This window comes from Canis lupus, chromosome 35 (assembly GCF_011100685.1).
Source record: "Canis lupus familiaris isolate Mischka breed German Shepherd chromosome 35, alternate assembly UU_Cfam_GSD_1.0, whole genome shotgun sequence".
Classification (NCBI taxonomy): Eukaryota; Metazoa; Chordata; class Mammalia; order Carnivora; family Canidae; genus Canis; species Canis lupus.
In genome coordinates, this window is record NC_049256.1 from 26,416,016 (window position 1) to 26,435,290 (window position 19,275).

At 41.0% G+C, this 19,275-nt stretch overlaps 1 long non-coding RNA gene and 4 other non-coding genes across 6 annotated transcripts; all 5 read right to left on the reverse strand.

Annotated features, from left to right (window-relative positions):
- Window positions 1-552: 552 nt before the first annotated feature.
- Window positions 553-625, reverse strand: TRNAR-ACG. The gene has a single exon. It is a non-coding gene; the product is annotated as a tRNA-Arg (tRNA).
- A 1,173-nt stretch (window positions 626-1,798) lies between these two features.
- Window positions 1,799-1,880, reverse strand: TRNAS-CGA. Its single transcript has one exon. It is a non-coding gene; the product is annotated as a tRNA-Ser (tRNA).
- A 488-nt stretch (window positions 1,881-2,368) lies between these two features.
- On the reverse strand, window positions 2,369-8,582 carry LOC111094061. Of its 2 annotated transcripts, none has more exons than XR_005384436.1 (3): window positions 8,484-8,582; window positions 7,726-7,827; window positions 2,369-5,934 (listed from the first exon to the last, which is right to left on the reverse strand). It is a non-coding gene; the product is annotated as an uncharacterized LOC111094061 (long non-coding RNA). The 2 variants fall into 2 exon arrangements; XR_005384437.1 differs by lacking the exon at window positions 8,484-8,582 and adding an exon at window positions 7,960-8,465.
- TRNAV-AAC lies at window positions 3,426-3,498 on the reverse strand. The gene has a single exon. It is a non-coding gene; the product is annotated as a tRNA-Val (tRNA).
- Window positions 6,818-6,891, reverse strand: TRNAT-AGU. Its single transcript has one exon. It is a non-coding gene; the product is annotated as a tRNA-Thr (tRNA).
- Window positions 8,583-19,275: the final 10,693 nt, after the last annotated feature.

Here is a 19,275-nt window from a genome sequence, read left to right on the forward strand (position 1 = left end):
CGGCCGGGCACGTGGGGGACACGTAGGGGAGGAGTGGCCACCGCGGCCTTCAGGATCAAGCTGGCCGCTCGCTCCAATGTTTCCCGCAGCTGGACTTTCCTTGGCTGCACATTTCCCCGGGGGATGTCTGTCATCTTTCTCTTTGCTGGTGGCGAGGGAGGAGCTACGCAGGAGAGACCTCTGCAGTGAGGACTCTCTGCAACAGGAAAAAAATATCTACGGAGAAGATACTGGAAGAAAAGTTTTTGGTAATTTTTCTTAAGAGCTTCTTTGATTTTCAAACCTTCCTTCAAATGGTCATTGTCAGCCAATCTCCTATCCCTACTTCAAGAAGAGATAAAAGAAGAAAATCTTAGAGGATCGTTGCTTTGACGCTTCTGACGTCTCTTTTGGACTCGACTGACAGCTGATGTAGGAGAGCATCCCTGAAAGTGAAAGATCAGGCCCAGGAAACTGTGTTCGAAGGACTTTAATGATTGCTTCAATGGTTTGTTAAAAAAAAAAAAAAAAAAAAAAAGTACCTAGAAAGTGGGAAAAGAAAAACAAGGTCAGCGAGCCAGCCAGGAGTCGAACCTAGAATCTTCTGATCCGTAGTCAGATGCGTTATCCATTGCGCCACTGGCCCACACCCGCTGTGATGCTATCAATACTAGTATTTTCCATTAGTATACACAATTCATAACAAATTAGTGGTTGTGTGTTTTGTTTTTGTTTTTTTTTTTTTAATTTAGACAGGGATTAGGAACAAAAACTGTGCCAATTCTGGGAAATAATAATTTATTCTGAGACTTGCTTGCATGATGTATATTTACATAAAATGTTCTCATTGAAAACAGGTCAATCTTCACTTATTTTCTGACTGTATGCATTGGAAATTTGTTTGGGGCTTAGTAGCTGTTTTGCTGTTTTGCTTGAACAAATCTCCATGGACTCAGTTTTCACTTCTCTCTTCACTCCTTATATATCTGTGCCTAGTTTTTAGCTCTTTATTACCGCCCTCCCCCACCCATAATATTCATCTGCCCACAACATTGCAATAAACATGTAATGCAACGAGGAGGGAAGAATTCAATAGAAGTATGCATTTTAAGAATCGCATTTGACAAAGAAACTTGGAGACCAGGAACTCATTTAAAAACAAATACAAAATTGGCTTAAATTCTACTTAGCTCTTCAAAGGAGACAAAATAGCTGAAAATGAAGAAGTGCTTATAAAAAGAGGTTTAGTCCGCTGAGGAGAGGAGGTTTCACATGGGCTTGAAAAGGCAAAGTCAAAAGTCAAAATATATCCTCTCTGTGCCTCAACTTCCTCCTTTGTAAAAAGTGCTTTCAAGAGTGTGTGGCAAATATGATGGAGTATTGTCCTAAATTTTTTATGGCTTTCCACCAGCCTTTGATGTCAGTACAAACACTAAAGATTGCTTCCTGAGAATGTCTTTCAGGAGCTGCTGGCTCTCTATAATCGGAAAGGGCATCTATTCCCCCAAATTTCCTGTGCTCTTTGCTGCTGGGATCAGGCACTTTCCAGACTTAACAACTTCACCTCTTCGCAGCCAGTGTTTTCAAGTTGCTCCAGTCCGCAGCTCGTGGACAGTGAGAGATGGAGTTTTGGCAGTTCACAGATGCCCAGACAGTGGAAGAAATTGATGGAGCTCATAACCAGTTTGCGCCCGCCCTCCTAAAAGATTTGAGTTATAAACTAGAATTTCCGCCTAAGAGCTTTTTCTGCAATGTTGGGCGGGGAGCCATCCAATTTTGCAGAAGCCTCAAGATGTGGTCACCACACTAAAAAGAGCAACGCTGTGAGCAGGATTTGAACCTGCGCGGGGAGACCCCATTGGATTTCGAGTCCAACGCCTTAACCACTCGGCCATCACAGCCCCTCTCTTACAGCCTTTACTTGTGACATAGAAGGCAAGTATGTGTCATTATTCACACTGTTAGGATAACTGATGCCTCAGTGTCCCCTCAAAACCTTCTCCAACCCCAGCTTTACATATTTCATTTAATGGCATTTTCCACTTTTCAGATATTTGGGCAAAAATCTTGGCAATACCTTTTGACTTCTATTATTATTTCATTCCACCTATGTGAAGGAATTCATGAATTCTCTCCACTCAAAATGCATCTAGATCCAAAAAAACTTCTCACCACCCAACTACTATCACCCTGGACCATGACACCTTCATCTCTAACATGGGCTGTTGCAAAAATCTCCTAATAGGTTCTCCTTCTTCCACCCTTTCCAGGCTTATTCAGTGATGAGCAACCAGAGAGATCTTTTTGAACCCAACACACTTGGAGCACAACTTTGCTTAAAACTCAACAACGTCTCTTCATTTCATCAGAGTAAATGCCAAAGGCCCCACTTAGGCTGCTGAGCTGCCCAAGATCTCTTTTCTCCCACTGTGCCCCTTGCTTACTCTGCTGCACTTGCTGTTGGCCTTCTTGTTCTTCATGGCATATATCAGGCACATTACTGTTTCAGGGACTTTGCACTGACTGTTCCCTCTGCTGGGATATTCTTGCTTAGATATATGTATGACCCAGCCCCTTACCTACTTCAGGTGTTTTCTCAAATATCAACATATCAGGAAACCCAGTCTGAACATTATATCTAAGTCATACACTTCCCTCATTCCAGTGCTTCTCCTCATTCTTTGCTTTATTTTTCTCCGTACTGCTCATGATCCTTTAACACACCATGTAACTTATTTATTTTGTGTGAAACCATGTGAATTATGGTTCAAATGCAAGTACTCCTGGCTCCACATTACATGCTATTCCTTAACATCTTTTTGGATATGTGTGTATTTTATTCAAATTACCCAAAGCCCTGATCCTTCTCACAATTTCCATATGTAAGGAGGAAGAATTCTTCCTCTATTCTGGGGAATATGAGTTCAACTAACAAAGGACAGTGTAGCAGGAGAAAAAGTTTACAAATATTGTCAATGTGTATATTTTTTATTTTAATTTTACATGCATGAAGGCTTCACAGAAAAGAGAAGAGAACCCAAAGAAGTTAGAATTGAAAGCTTTTAAATCATTTTAGTAAAGGGTGATACAAAGGGAAGTGGGTAGACAAAGAAAAGGAGAGTTTGGACTTGTAGGGGGAACATTTTATGGGAAGGTAAATATATGGGGAAACTAGTGGAAGCTGGGTTATTTTAGCAGGATTTGTTTCTCTGGTAGGAGAGCTGGGAGGCAACACCTTCACAACCAGACAGGGATGCCCTGCTTTTCCTCAGAGAGCCCTTCCTGCTTGCTCTTCCTCAAATGCTCTCAGCTCAACATCATTCTTAAGCTAACGTGGCATATTTCAGGGCGGCAAATATTTGTGTTTGTTTTTATGTGTGAGACCCCAAAAGAAAGGACCAGTTCATGTCCTAAAGGAAACAAATACAGAAGCAAGAAGGACAATGTGTTTCTGCCTGGTTTCAAACCAGGAACCTTTTGCATGTTAGGCAAATGGGATAGCCACTACACTACAGAAACCAGATGTAAGATGAGCATTTAGATAAAAGTAAATATGTCTTGATGCCCCATGTCTTTTTCCTGGAAGGATTTCTTTTGATGAAGTTAACACTATCTTACCAGTAGAAATGCATTCGCCAAATATATCTACCATAATGTTCAGAGAAGCCTGTTTAGGACAACCGGAAAATTGGAGGCTACCCCAGTGCCCTTGAAGGCCCTCTAGAGAAAATGACACCAGATCTAAGACTTCGAAGATTAATAGAGAACAATGGAAGTATGATGCAGAGAGTTAGAAAGGGGGCTTTGTCATTGGGAACTGAATGGAGTGGGCATGATGTTGGTAACAGCAGGATATCCAAGGATTTGAAGCAGGGCATGGAAATAAATGAGATTAAATGAGAATATGTGGGCCAGGTCAGAGAAAACATGGGATGTACCTTCCAAAGAAGGGAAGGTATATTTTAACCTGAATATGAGGAGAGGAGTTGGAGCCTAACCATTAATTTTGGAGTGTAGATGTCATCAGTGAAGGATTTCTTTTTTTTTAAAATCAAAGTGTAATTTACATAATTAAAATGTACTAATCTTAAGGACACAGATCAATGAAAAAAAAGTCACATCAACTCATTGATTCAATAAACTCAGCAAATGGCAGCCAGGATAACCTATGAAGAAAATCATAACTACCCAAATTATATTGAAATGATTGAAAACCAAAGATTAAAAAAATCTTAACAGCAGCTGGAGGGAAAAGATAATGCATTTTAGGCCAAACAAAGGTTAAATGGAATAATAAATATTAATTCAAAGAAAAGCAGAAAAAAAGGAACAAAAAAGTGGGATAAATGGAAAACAAGTAACTTGATGATGAACTTAAATCCAAATATCAATAATTGCATTAATGTAAATGAGATATATACATAATTAAAAGGCAGAGATTGGCAGGCTAAATAGTAAAATAAAACAAAGAAAAACAGGAGTCAATGGTACCCTGCTTACAGGAGACACATAACAGGATTAAAGATGACAGGTTGTAAGTAGTATGGTGAGGGAAGATATACCTTGAAAACACCAACCATTAGAAAGCTGGTGTGGATATATCAATATCAGACAGAATAGACCCCAAGGTAAAAAGACCAAAGATAAAGAAAAACATTCAATAACTATAAAATGATTAATTCACCAAGAATTATTAATTTTTATGAAACAAAACTGAGAAAATCAAACAAGAAATAGAACAACCACAACTATGGTTGGTGATTTTAAAGGCCCGTTTGAGTAGGTGATGAGAAGCTGAAAGAAAAGGGGAAATAAGTTGGATACAGAAGATTTGAACCATAGCTAGTAATTAATCAACTTAACCTAGTTAGCACTTATACGACACTACGTAACTAATGCAGAATACACATTATTTTCAAGTTCACATGAAAAATTCACCAAAACAGAACCATCAAGCAAGTCTCAAAACTTTTTAAAGGATTAAAATAATTAAAAAAATATTTTCTGATAACAGAATTAAACTAGAAGTCAATAACAAAAAGATAAATAGAAAATTCTCAGATATAGGGAAACTTCAGCATCATACTTCTAACTAACCCACAAATCAAAGTAAAAGTATAATCAAAACTAGAAAATATTCTAACTAAAAGAATGAAAGGACAACATGCAACTAGAACAGTGCTTAGAGGGAAATATGTATGGTTAGACATATATGTTAGGAAAAGAAAGAGAAGGTTAAAAACTGGGAAATTTTAAGGAGGAAAAGATGTTTTATATTTTAAGCCATAAACTTCGCTGTATTGAGAATGCTTTGATGGCCAATTTTGAAGACAAGGGAACTAGAGGAGGCTCTTATAGGTTACGGACAAGAAGAGATATTGAAGATCCAACTAGGGACCAATAGAAGGATAGAAGGGAAAGACATCTTACACATGTTGAAGGCAAAGTCAACAAGGCTTCCCAAGGTGGGAAGAATCAAGGTTAACCACAGGTTTCCAACGGGACTGATGTCAGTTGAATTTTTGGTGCATTGTGTTGGTGGTGTCTCTATGAAATCCAAGTGGAAATGGAAATATGAGTTTGAAGCTATGGAGAGATCTGTCTTACATGTGGATATTTGGGGAGATCAGCTCCAGCCAGGCAGCCAAGATGTTTAGGGTTGAAGAAATTCTGAAGGATGAAGGATTAATTCCAGAGACTCTACAATGACTCAAGATGTGAACATCAGCCCTAGAAAGCCAAGACACTTGAGATTCTTTCAGTTGCAATCATGGTGTAGGTATAAGACTCAAGAACTTAAAACTGAACCATCTGAGAGTGTTCGATACTCCTGAGTTTGGTGCACTCTTCATGTGGAATTGTAGACACAGACTCAGCACTAAGCAATCCCAATACAGAGGAGAAGTGTGGCAACAGGTAACAGGGACAGATGAATCCAGATGATCTCAGCTGCGTCTGCAAAGTAATGATTTCTGGAAGTAGTTATCCACAGTGTGGTCATCACCAAATTCATTTCATACCTAAAGTTTCCTGGTTAGACACTAAGTGGATATATTTCCTAACCACTTTTCTTTCCCTGACATTTCTCATCCTCACCATACTTTACCTTTCACTTTTTAATGCACATTTCATTCAAATGAATTCACCAAACTACCCAGGGCCCAACTTAACCAATGAATAGCTGGATGTGAAGAAGAAAGAACCACATAGCTGGCCTAAAGGGGAGGCAATTTGAATAAAAAATAACTTATGTCTAGAAAGAAATAGTATTTCAATTAGAGAACTCCCTTCAGCAAAGGCAAAACTGAATGTCCAGGACATGGTTAAAATTGTCTTACAGAGTAGTCACTTTTTGTCATTTAGTACTGTTAACTACGCAACTCTTCCTAAGTTACATGATGTCATCCATTAGATTCAAAGCCACTTTAAGGAGTTTTTAAAAATATTAGTCTTCTAACACTTCTGCATTCTCAGATGCTCAACAATTGACAAAGTTATTAATCCCTTCTTAGTAATCAGTAATTTCTTGGTAATGCAAAAAATATCTGAAAGGGCATGTTATCAAAGTGGTTGAATCTCTATGTTACCTGATCTCAAAAGCTAGGGCTAAGGGGCAAACCTCAGCTGGGTTGGCTATAGCCTCACCCACTGCAAATATCATGTTTAGGACAAATACCCTGAGTCCTTAAATCACTCTTGGTATAGGTATTGGGAATGCTTCTCCAAAGGCCCTGAATATCACAAGATTCATCCTATCTAAGTTCAAGTTGGTTCCTATTCACCCAGAGAAAGTACAGGGGTTAAAAAAAAATCACAAAAGCTAGGAAGAAAGCAGAACAGGCCCCACTGGGATTCGAACCCAGGATCTCCTGTTTACTAGACAGGCGCTTTAACCAGCTAAGCCACGGAGCCAGACACAATAACTCTCTTACTTGTATCTTCTTTGAGTATGATTTCATACCCATCAAGTATAATGACTTTAGTAACTAATTCACTAGATGCTTCAAAACAAAAAAGAATAGACATGCTTTGATCAAAACCAAAGAAGAATGTTCTTTTGGGAGGATGAAAATAGGGACTGGATTGAGATGACTGTCCCTTCTTGGGTCAGTGTTTCAATGTGAAACCACTAAACTCAAGGCTATAAACTCTGGTGGCAGGGACAGAGACCTTTTTCGAACCCAAAAGGACAAATGAATTGACTTTCTTCTAACCATCATTTTGTTTTAATGACAACCTGTTCTCTCTGCTATTAGTGTGGAAAAGGATACGTTACTGGTCAAAGATGAGCACATGTCTGATACATGATTGCCAAAAGAACTGTGAGGGACATGTTTGCAACTGTCATATGGTGCTCCTGATGCTGTCGCTCATTTTTCAACCTCAGAAATGTTGACTGCCAATGGCTCACAACTGGGTTGGTGTCTGGAAACTGTCCTCAACAGAAGAGGCACCTTGTTCAAATTTAAACCCACTACTGGGGGTGCTCAATTTCAAGACTGGTTGATGGAAGAAAATAAAGGCCTCCCTCTCCTATTTGTTTCAACGCAGGACATTTCTGAAGGGCCATTCCAGGCTCAAATATCCCTGAGATCAGCTTGAGGCTTCTGTTAAACCCCATCAACCTCAACTTCTGCCTCCTTCTAAGGTGGCTTCCCTTACTTACCCTTTCCTATTTGTTGATTCTAAGAGCATTCCCAATAAAACTGCACACAAGATCATCTCCCTGTTTCCCAGGGAACTGACCTGTGACAAAAGGCAAGTGACTGATGCTCACTTCCATCTCCAAGGGTCAAGGTAAGTCTGAATGTGGCCCAGACTCCCAAATCACTTACCATAGCTGGTGCCCTGGTAAAACAAGAGCGATAGTAACTTTAATATTCTACCTTATGAACTTACAGAATTTTCACCACAGAACCATCAAAACAAAAACAAAAACAACAGAAAACCCGCAAGCCCCAAAAGCATGAAGATACTTACTGGTTGGTTCAATCCATGTGTAAAGTTAGTTAAAACGTGCTAACGGACCAGAAGAATAATTCATGGTATTAAAAGCAAATGCCTGAAATGGGAGGTCAGAAACTAAATGGCAGTTTTAGCTAGTCAAAGAACATGTTTTTCTAGGGAATAAACAATGTGCATATCAAGTACTAAACATCTTAGGGACTCTAGTGCGCATCCCAAGAAGACAGGATAATACGCAGATGCATGTGCACGCCTGTACTTGCACAGGGAGGGAAAAGGCTTTTAGAGTGTGCACAGACCGATCATTTCCTGAGCATACTAGCAGCCCTACCTGAGGAAGAGGCGTGGTGGGACGCGAGGAGAGGCAGAAGCTGGCAAGGAGAGGCGAGCCGAGCCCACTTGGCCGCGGGCCCGTCACCTGCTGCAGAGCGCGCGCGTCCCGCCGGGTATCCTGCCCGCCCCGGGCCTCGCCTCCTCCTCTCTCAGTCCCCGCGATTCTCCGAGGCCAGACCACGTCATACTCCCTGCCTCCCACATACCTCGTCACGGTTCTGGGTGGCAGGGGGCTCCCGACCCGGTCAGCGGCTCCTCCGACGCGGCCCGGCGGTCCTGGTGTCCCCGCCGGCGCCGGCTCCGCGCTCGGGCGCCACCACGCGTCCGGTGAGCTGCACTGCAGCTCCAGGCCTGCGGCTCTCCGCGGCGGCCTCCTGGGGTGGGGGGCGTGGGGGACGTGGGGGACATGGGGGCTGGCTGCAGGGTCCCGGGTTCCCAGCGTCCGGGCAGAGCTGACTGCCGCAAGCCGTCCCCAGGAGCAGGACTGGATCTTCTTAGGTTTTCCCGGAAAAAGCATGACACCTTGAGGCAGAGTGTGGAATGCTTCCGTCCTCTTCTTCCCCACCTAACCCCCAGAGGGGAAGGACGCGGAGAGTACACTCTTCCCTTTTTCTCAAGAGAAACGTCAAGAAAGCAATGCTCTTTCAGTGCCATTAACAAAATTCCTCCCGTGTCCTAGCCGGTTCGCTCAGTTGGTTAGAGCATGTTGCCACTAGCTCCAGGATTGTGGGTTCAATTCCCCGAGCCAAGCTACTCTTGATTTTGCCCTATTCCAGGACGGGAATGGTAAGTGTGGGGTTGGGGGTGTACAAGGACCCACACACCTGTCTGTTGTGGGTCCTGCCCCTCAGGTGGACTCCCGGTGTGTACATACGTATATATGTATATTGATTATTATTCTTTTTCACACAAAAGATGCATAAGTATTTACTCATTGTTTTGCACTTGCACTTTCTCTTAGTATATCTTGAGTATTTCTGATTGCAATTTCTACTTTGTATACCGTTAAAATTAAAGCTTATTTTCAAATGAGTTGGTCCTGCCAGCCAGGAGTTGAACCTGGAAATTTCTCAACATCGTACAAAGTGCAGGCTTTTCCAACTCAGGAAAGAAGGTAGTGGAAATAATATCCTTAATTTTCTCTAATGTGAACAAAGCACTTTTTTTCTTGAGCCATATCACATTTAGAGGCCTGAATATGGACTCCCAAACTGCTCATGATTAAAGGAAATTATGTACAATTTTAACAAAGATTTCTTTCTTTGTGGAAAAAGCTTTTAATTCTGTTCATTACTGGGTCCCTATGTGTACCTAGTTAAATGTTGGGGTTTTTCCTCCTGTGGATCTGTCTCGTGTAAATTTGATTCTTAGACCAGCTAGAAGAAACTTGAAGGGTAAAGGAAATTCTTCCTCTCCACCATTAGAGCAACTGCAAAGGCCTAAAACCAAGTGAACTTGCAATACTGTGAAGATAAATGACCAGTGTGGCTGGAGGAAGCTGTCAAGGAAAAGTTGTTGTGCTCTGGCCTCCCCTGGCCATTCCAGTCTATGAACAATCTCTAGCTTCTAGTGGTCCAGCTGAAAATTCTGCTTCTGTTAGGTAGGTTGGCTGATCTGTGGGCTTTGCCATTAAGAAATAAGGAAGAAGATGGTGAAGAGTTGCAGAATGTGCCAGCCCCAAATATGCCACTTTGGCACAATGATCATTTTGAGCTCAAGGCTTTGGAAAAGCAGTAGAGAGAAGAAAAACACTCCTGCCTTTCTTCTTATTTTTAAAAGTAGGAGATAGAATTCCCATGTGAAAGAAGTCTTCCTTATACTAGGAGAAAAGTCACCTTCTTATTCTCAAGGATAGGAAGTTGAGGATCAGAAAAATCTGTACAAACAAACCTAATTAACGCTTATCTTCCTAGTAACTTCACCAGATTAACTACCCTACCCCCAGCCCCATCGCTTCATCCCATTTTCCTGATTTTACTGCTCTTTGTCCAGTTTAGTTGCATGTGCAACTCTGCTTCTTTGGGTCATTTACTTATGTGGGCTCCTGTGTTACATCAAACATGGTAAATAAAATTGCATGTTTTGCTTTTAATTCGTCTTATGTTACAGGGGCCCACCTCGAGAACTCAGAAAGGTAGAAGGAAAAATTATTTTTGCTCCTCTTCGCTGGTGTGAGAGACTGGGGTTTTCTGATGTGTGCATTCTTGAAATTCCCTGGGAAGCACAATTCAGACTGTGGAAAACCTCAAGTTTCTTCTACAAATAAAAGGACAGAGAAACTATAGATTCAAAGAACTTAAGAGACATATATGTCCAAAGACTTGTTTTTTAAAAAGTGTATGTGTAATTTATATATATGTGTTTATAATATATTCTATCGTATACAGATTATAATATTTATATATAATTATAGAACACATTTATAAAATATATAAAACAAGGGGCAAAATTTGAACAGTAATTGAATACCTGACCTTATTTTTCAGATGTGATCATTGTATTGTGATTATGTTTTTTTAAGAGTCCTTATCTTTTATTTTTATTTATTTTATTTTAATTTTTTCCTTATCTTTTAAAGATACATACTTAAGCATTAGCCTTGCGCCAGTTCTATGGAGCCTGAGGCAAAAGGAAAAATCAGTAATACTGATTCCCTGTGAAAGACTTTGATACTGTATTCATCACGGATCTTTTGCATTGATTTTTATGTTTAAAAAATATCGTTTTAAAAAAATATATATATATATATTTTTTCGTTTTAAAATATTATCTCGTTTGCTAAGCTTTTTGGTAACGCTTCTAAGTTTTGTGCCTGAGCAAGTGCTCACTTGCCTTACCCCAGCACTGGCCGTGCTAAAGTCATGGATGATTCACGACTGAGACTTCAATGAATGAGGGGAAGGAGGGCTAGGGCTATAGATGAATAAAGCTGCTGAGAGTTGGTAATTATTCAAACTGTTGGATGTGGTTATCGGATTCCTCCTGCTATGGTGTATTTGTACTGCAAGCATCTCCGTCCAATCCGAACCCCTCCCAGCTCGTCTCCAGGGCAGGTGGAGGGCGCCGGTGGAGGGCGCCGTGGAGCGGTCACCTCGAGAACCAATCCGAGGCTCAGAAACCTCCCGAGTTTCCGGGGCGGACCGGAAGTGACGCCCCCGAGGGGGACTCCGCCCCCTCCGCCCCCTCCCCCCGCGCGGGCCCGGGCCGGCTTCCTGCGGCCGGAGCTCCCGTGGGGTGGGACGTCGTGTCCCGCTGTCCGGAGGCCCAGCCCCCGGCTGCAGGCGAGGAGGCGGCTCGGCGCGGCCAGACTTCGGAGCCTGCAGCCCGACGGAGGCGGGACGTGGGAGACGTGTCCGGAAACGTACGTCTGCTTCGGGAGGGAACCGGGTGGACGCGAGGGCGGGAAGACGCCCCGGGCCCGGGCGCGTTAGGCACGGCCTGGCCTTGCGGGCGGTGGGCGGTCCCTGGCGGTGCCTCTGCTGGCTGAGGGGAGGGGGACGACGGGCGGAGGGGTTCGCGTGCCAGAGTCCACCGCTCAGGAGAGCCGCAGCTTCTGGAGCCCCTTCCCGGGGAGGCACACCCGTCGGGGCCCTGTGCGGTGCGCCGGCAATGCTGGGCAGCAGGTAGGTAGGAGAGGGGTCATGTCGCGGGCCGGGGTAGGGAGGGGGCAGGCGGTCTTCAGACGGGCTTCACACCGGAGCAGCGCGTGTCCCTCAGCAGGCTGCCTCTCCCTCAGAACCACGTGGACACTGCAGAGGTTCGGCGGAGTTGGTGTGCAGGTGACGCCAGATCCCAGACGTGCGGTTCCTTCTCCCCCCCTCCCCGTTCTCCTCCTCGCCCTCCTCTCTTCCCCCTCCTCTCCCTCTTTGTTCTGTCTGTTGCAATAGAACAACACACGGGGAGGAATCCTGTGCCAGCTACTACTACGCAGCTTTACAGATGTTTTGTTGCATTGTGTAAACCTGGGGCTCAGAGAGTTTAACTTGGTAAATAGTCCAGGGTCACATAGCCAGTAAGTAGCAGCACCAAGGGCTTGAATTCGCATTTGATTGACATCAGAGGTAAATAGTCCAGGGTCATATAGCCAGTAAGTAGCAGCACCAAGGGCTTGAATTCGCATTTGATTGACATCAGAGCCTGTATCTTTTTTTTTTTTTTTTTTTTTTTTTTGAGCCAGTAGGGGTGCTTCTTCTGTAGTCTCTCATTTTTTGAAATGCCTTTATTTACTTATATATTTACCTTTTAAAAAACATATTCATGTGGTTCAAAATCAAAATACTAAGGAAGGTACCCAGTAATGTCTCACTCCTACCTGACCTCCTACTCTCGCTGTTCCCTTCCCACCACAGCACACAGGTAACCATTTTTGATAGTGTGTTTAGCAGGGTTTCCAGAATTTCTTGGTGAAAATACAAGCAAATACAAATCTATGTTCTGATTTTCACTCTTTTTTTTTTTTTTTTAACTATTTATGATAGTCAGAGAGAGAGAGAGAGAGGGGCAGAGACATAGGCAGAGGGAGAAGCAGGCTCCATGCACCGGGAGCCTGATGTGGGATTTGATCCTGGGTCTCCAGGATCGCGCCCTGGGCCAAAGGCAGGCGCCAAACCGCTGCGCCACCCAGGGATCCCTGATTTTCACTCTTTCTTATATGTTACCTTTTTACACTTTATTCTGTATCATAAGAAATTTCCATCTTGGTATAATAGCTTGTGTATTTATGAATAAACTTTATTATGATAATAAAATAAGTATGTATTTTGATCTTTATGCATGGTTCTTGGCTCATAGCTCCCAAAATCTTTATAATTTCCTAAGAGACTAGAGTAAGAGGGGCATCTTTTGTTGTAATATTTGCCGTTTACGTTTTGGTTCCTGGAGTAACTTTAGAGTGATAAATGTGAAAAGAGTATCTCTTGTTATTCATTACAAACCCCTTTCAACCACATCTGAGTTTATGTTAATAAAGTGATTTTGGGGGGGAAAGCTCTAAAAAATATAGTTAGGAACCAATTTTGAGATTAGAGGATTGGAACTTACAGCTTTACCCCTGACCTCCAACAAGGGGAGAGGGGCTGGACGTTGAATTAATCACCAGTGCAATGTCTACAGGCTGATGCTGTATATTTTCTATCCAAATCCCTTTCTTCTTTGGTGTCTTTCACCATAATAGCTAGAGAGCCAAAAATTCTTCCTTTCCCTGACTCCCTTATAGTTGGAGTGGCTGGCATGTGACCTGGGTCTGACGAGATTCAAGTGAAAATCACTTGTGAGGGGCTTCTAGAAACCTGTTTCTAAAGGAAGTGACTTCTCTAAAAATAATAAATTATTAAATAAAGCCTTTATAAAAAGTCCAGGGTGTCTTGGCTAGCATGCTCCGTCAGCTCCTTACCCTGAACTTTCTTCTCTCCTAGCTGGAACGCAGACAAGATTCCTGTTATGCGCCTGTTATGCGTCTGTGGTGATGAAAGCTGCAGGACAAAGACAGTTAAGCAGGAAGACAGGAGGTGCCTGGGAGCTTCATGACATTCTTGAACAGCGGGGCAGCCCTGGATGCTTTACCTCAGGACCTCTTCTTAAGTGACATGCTCACTCCTTTCTGTGTAACCCACTGGAGTAGACTTTTCTGTTGCAATAAGTCCAATCCTGACTGATGATATCTGCTGGTAAACATCAGCGTCTGTTCTGTGCCAGTGCAGTTCTAACCACTTGATGTATTAACTCTTAACACCTCATAATGACCTTATGAGATAGACCAAAAGTTCTTAAAATTGTGGTCCCTGAGCCAACAGCATGAGCATTACCTGGAATCTTCTTGGAAGTGCAAATTTGGGTTCCTGGCCTCAGACCTGAATCAGAAACTCTGGCAGTAGGGACCCAGCAGTCTGTTTTAAGAACCCTTCCAGGTGATTTTGATGTATACTGAAGTTTGATAGGTTGATCTCTGTAGACTGGGTACTGTCCCCATTTTACAGGTAAGTAGACTGAATTTAAGTCATCCAAAGTCCTACAATCAGTAAGATGAACTACTGATTCTGTGTCTATAACGACTGCATTGCATCAATGCATCAATAGTTGAGAACTACGCTAGAGAAGTGGTCTCCAGAATTTGAAGGCATTATTTTTGAAAAATAATGTATCCCTCTGCATGTTTCTAGATTAGCATATAAAATCTTACATCATAAGTTTAAACAATGGTACAGAATGTGATTTCCTATATGTTGCAAATTGTGACAGTTAAAAATATGTTCTATCCCTTCTCTATCCAGTGGAATCTTAAGTACCATACTGATTAGTATTTTAAAAAACATAATTTTCCTCCAACATTTGAAATTTTACATCCTCTTTTCTACCTGAACTTGCATTTTCATTCCCCTACCCCACAAAAATAAATTCTCTTTAACATGGCTGTTTTTGGTCTATTCTGTCATATTTTTCTGCAACAAAAAAGTCTAAACATTGAATTTCATTTTTTTTTAAGTTTCAGGGACTGAAACCGGTTTCAGAGTGAATTTGTTTTCTGTATTAAGTTATTATAATTTGTATTAGTTAAAATCAAATCATTGTGAATGTATTATGTATTTTGATAAGTTAGCAGATAAACTAATATCGAATTACAAATGTATCTCTTAATGGGATGGATGTGACTAAGATTTTCTAATTCACGTATCGGTGGATAAATATTCCTTATTGCAAGAAAGAGACAAGTTCAACATCAATATTATGTGTATTTTCATTATAGATATGAGAGATTATATTAGTTTACAGAGGTAGATAGGAGTTCAAGGATTTTTGAAATAAGAATGCAATTCTAATTTTTCAGACTCCTGTATTACATGCCAAAATCACAAGTATGTATTACAAAATTTGTTAATCTCTTGTTGACAACTGAGTTAGGCATTCTTTTTGTTGAAAGTAAATGTAATAGAAAGCCCCTGAGGTGCAGAAGGCCATTCACTTGCTCACTGACATTATTTTAGATCCCTTTTATCAGATGCTTTGAGGAGGCTTTTTGTCTTGGGGCAATACAAAGGGTGTGACTTGGGATAGTTGAGAGTTAACTCCTCTTTCCTTAGTCGGGGAGAGGGATTATGACAAAAGGGTAAGTGGGAAAGCAGACAGTTTGAGGCAGATCAGTCATAACTAATGAGTCTACGTGGAAGCTCAAGATCAGCAAGTGGATTCCTTTAAAAGTGTATCCATGTATTTCCAGGAATGCACATACCTCATTTTGAAAACTAAATGATATTAGGAGATATCCCTTAGAATCATCATCATGTTCTACAAAATTCAAATGAATAGATTACTTCAGTTTAAGTTTCTTACTTGAAAAGTGGGTATATCTGCAAAGAATGTGGAGCTAAGCTGCAGGTTGCCAGTTGTACTCACAGTGTCAATATATACTTCTGAGAAGGGATTATTTGAGTATCTTGGGTCAACTTCAACTTTTCTTCATGTATTTTTAGGTAAATATTCAAGTACTCTGAATATGTCCTAAATTCAGTAGATACCTTGTCCTGGTAGCAATAGTCACAGCCAAGTTCTTGAGTTCCAAGAGATTAGCCTTCGTGCTACTTTAAGACTCTCTCTCTCTCTTTTTTTTTTTTTTTTAAGATTCTATTTATTTATTCGTGAGAGACACACAGAGAGAAGCAGAGAAACAAGCAGAGGGAGAAGCAGACTCCATGCAGGGAGCCCAATGTGGGTCCCAGGATCACGCCCTGAGCCAAAGGCAGACGCCCAACCGCTGAGCCACCCAGGCATCCCTACTTTAGAACTCTGGGGCTCATTCTCAGAAGGGAGCTTCTGTGTACTCCATACCAGGGAAGAATGAGTTTAGAATCACAGGTATTCAGCCTGTTTTTTCATTCTTTGCTGGCTCCATATCCTGTAATTTCTCCTGTGTCTGCATTAAATTGCTTTTCTTCTCTTACCTATAACTTCACTGATTAGTTTTTCTCTTTTTTTTTTTTTTTTTTGTTGTTGTGAGATCTACCCTTTTAACAAATTTTTAAATGTACAGTAGATTATCAGTGACTTAGGTAGAGTGTTGTTCAGCAGATCTCCAGAGCTTATTCATCCTCCTTGACTGAAACTGTGCCTGTTGATTAGTAACTCCATATGTTGTCCCCAGCCCCTGGCAACCCCCATTCCATTCTTTGCTTCTGTGAATTTGACTGTGTTAGATATCTCAAAGAAGTGGAATCATACAGTATTTGTCCTTCTGTAGTGACCTGACTCAGTGTTATATCATCAAGGTTCATCCATGTTGTTGAATATTGCTGAATTCCATTCTTTGTTTAAGGCTGAATAATATTGCGTTGTATGTATAAAACCATGTTTTCTTTATCCAGTTGAACATCTAGGTTGTGTTCACATCATGGCTATTCTGAACATTGTTGCAGTGAACGTGGAAATGCTAAGATCTCTTCCAGATCCTGACTTCATTTCTTTTGGATAAATACCCAAAGGGGGAAGGCTGGAGCATAATAGTTCTGTTTCTGATGTTTTGAAGAAACTCTATACTGTTTTCATAAGTGCTGCACCACTTCATTCCTGCCAACAGGATGGATGCAAAGCTGTTTTCTCTACATCTTTACCAACACTGTTGTCTTTTTTTTGTCTTTTTTTTTTTTTTTAATAATAACCATCATCACAGGTATGAGGTGGCATCTCATTGTGGTTTTGATGTGTATTCCCCTGATGATTAATGACACTTTTTATGTACCTGTGGGCCATTTACATACATATCTTCTTTGGAGAAATGTCTGTTCAAGTCTTACTCCAATTTTTTATTGAACTGTTAGTTTTTTGGTTTTGTTTATTGCTATTGAGTTATACAGTTCCCTGTATAGAAGATTATCCCTTATCAGACACCTGGTTTGCAAATATCTTCTCCCATTCTGTAGGTTTCCTCTTCACTCTGTTGATGGTTTCCTTTGCTGTGCAGAAGGTTTTTAATATGATGTCATCCCACTTGACAGTTTCAGCTTTTGCTGCCTGTGTTCTTGGTGTGTTATCCATGAAATCATTGCCAGGACCAGTATCATGAAGCATGATTTATCTTTCCTGCTATGTTTTCTTGTAGCAGTTCTGCAATTTCAGACCTTACATACAAGTCTTTAATATATTTTGTTTGTTTACATATGGTATAGAATAAGGGTCCAGTTTCATTCTTTTGTGTGTCAGTATTCAGTTTTCCATCACCATGTGTGGAATACACTATCCTTTCTCCATCTTGTGTTCTTTTTGAAGATCAGTTGACCATAAATGCATGGATTTATTTCTGGGTTCTCCACTCTGTTCTTTGGTCACGTGTATTTTTTATGCCATTACTATACTCTTAATTACTGTATCTGTAATATTTTTGAAATCAGGAAGTGTGATGCCTCTGGCTTTGTTCTTAAGATCGATCTGACCATTCAGGGTCCTTTGTGCTTCTGTATGAATTATAGAATTGTTTTTTCTATTTCTGTAAAAAATGCCTTTGAGATTTTGATAGGAACTGTATTGGCTCTGTAGATCTCTTTGGGTGGTGTGGATAGATTAAGGTTTCCACCCAATGGGAAGTCTGTTTGTGACTTCTTTGCTTCATCAGTGTTTTGTAGTTTTCAGTGTACAAGTGTTTTATTTCCTTAGTTAAGTTCATTCCTAAGTATTTTATTCTTTTTTGTAGTATTATATAAGTGGGATTGTTTTCCTAATTTCCTTTTTGAATAGTTTGTTGTTAGTGTATAGAAGTGCAAATGATTTTGGGGGGCTGATTTCATATCCTGTAATTTTACTGGATTCCTTTATTCTAAGTTTTTAAAATGGAGTCTTTAAGATTTTTCTCTCTATAAGGTCATGTCAGCTGTAAACAGGGATGATTTTACTTCTTCATTTCTGATTTGCCCACTCTTTCTTGCCTAATTGCTCTGACTGGGGCTTCTAGTACTACGATGAATGAAAGTGGCAAGAGTGGGCATCTTTGCCTTGTTTCTGATCTTAAAGGAAAAGCTTTCACTTATTCACCTTTGAGAGTGATGTTAGCTGTGGGCTCATATTTGGCCTTAAATTATGTTTAGGTACATCCTTCTATACTTAGTTTGTTGACAGTTTTTTATTGTGAGAGGTTGCCAAATCTTGTCAAATGCTTTTTCTGCACCTAGTGAGATGATCTTGTGATTTTTATCCTTTATTCAGCTAATGTGGTATATCCCATTAATCGAGGTGTGTTGATGATGATGAATATCCATGCAGAATCAGCAAGAGTGTGACCCAAATCTACCAGTTTGGGCAAGTCAAATTTTGTGTTTACCTGGGATGCAGAGGCCTTTTAGTTTTTGATTTCTCAGAAAGGGAGTTTGTCCATGAATTGTTGCTAAATTGGTGTCTTTGTGGAAATAAGGAGATCCAGGGCTTCCTACATCACATCTTGCTCCAGAGATATCACTGATCTATTTTTCTCAGTGTACCTTGACCAATCAACCAGCTCTTAGAGTACGGCCCAAGTGTTCTTGGTGAACTTTTATCCCTGCCAGCACCATAATTCCAGTGACTACTTCCTGAAAGTGCTGTGACAGTCCTGCAAGTTTAGCTAGTTCTGTGATAAAGGAGCTCTAGCACTTGACCATTCCAAATTTGAATATTCCACTCATGACTTATCATTTACTGAGCACTGGTGCCATTTTTCTGTGATGGGCTCATCATTCAACAAATATTACAGGTGACTACATGCCAGACTGTTGTAGGCAATGGGACAACAGATAAGGTCTCTGCAAGGGACCTTATGGGCTAGTGGGAGGAAACAAAGAATAGTATCTCTGATAGATAAGAGCTATGAAGAAAAATAAAGCCAAATACACAGAGAAAGGATTGCTCTCTCATATGGGGTGGAGAGTAGAGGTGGCCCTTGAGCAAAGAACTGAATATTAGTTGTAAGTTACTCTTGCACAGAACTGCTAACATGGTAGGATGGACACTTAAGAGATACTGTTGTTTCCTCAGCCTTGTATT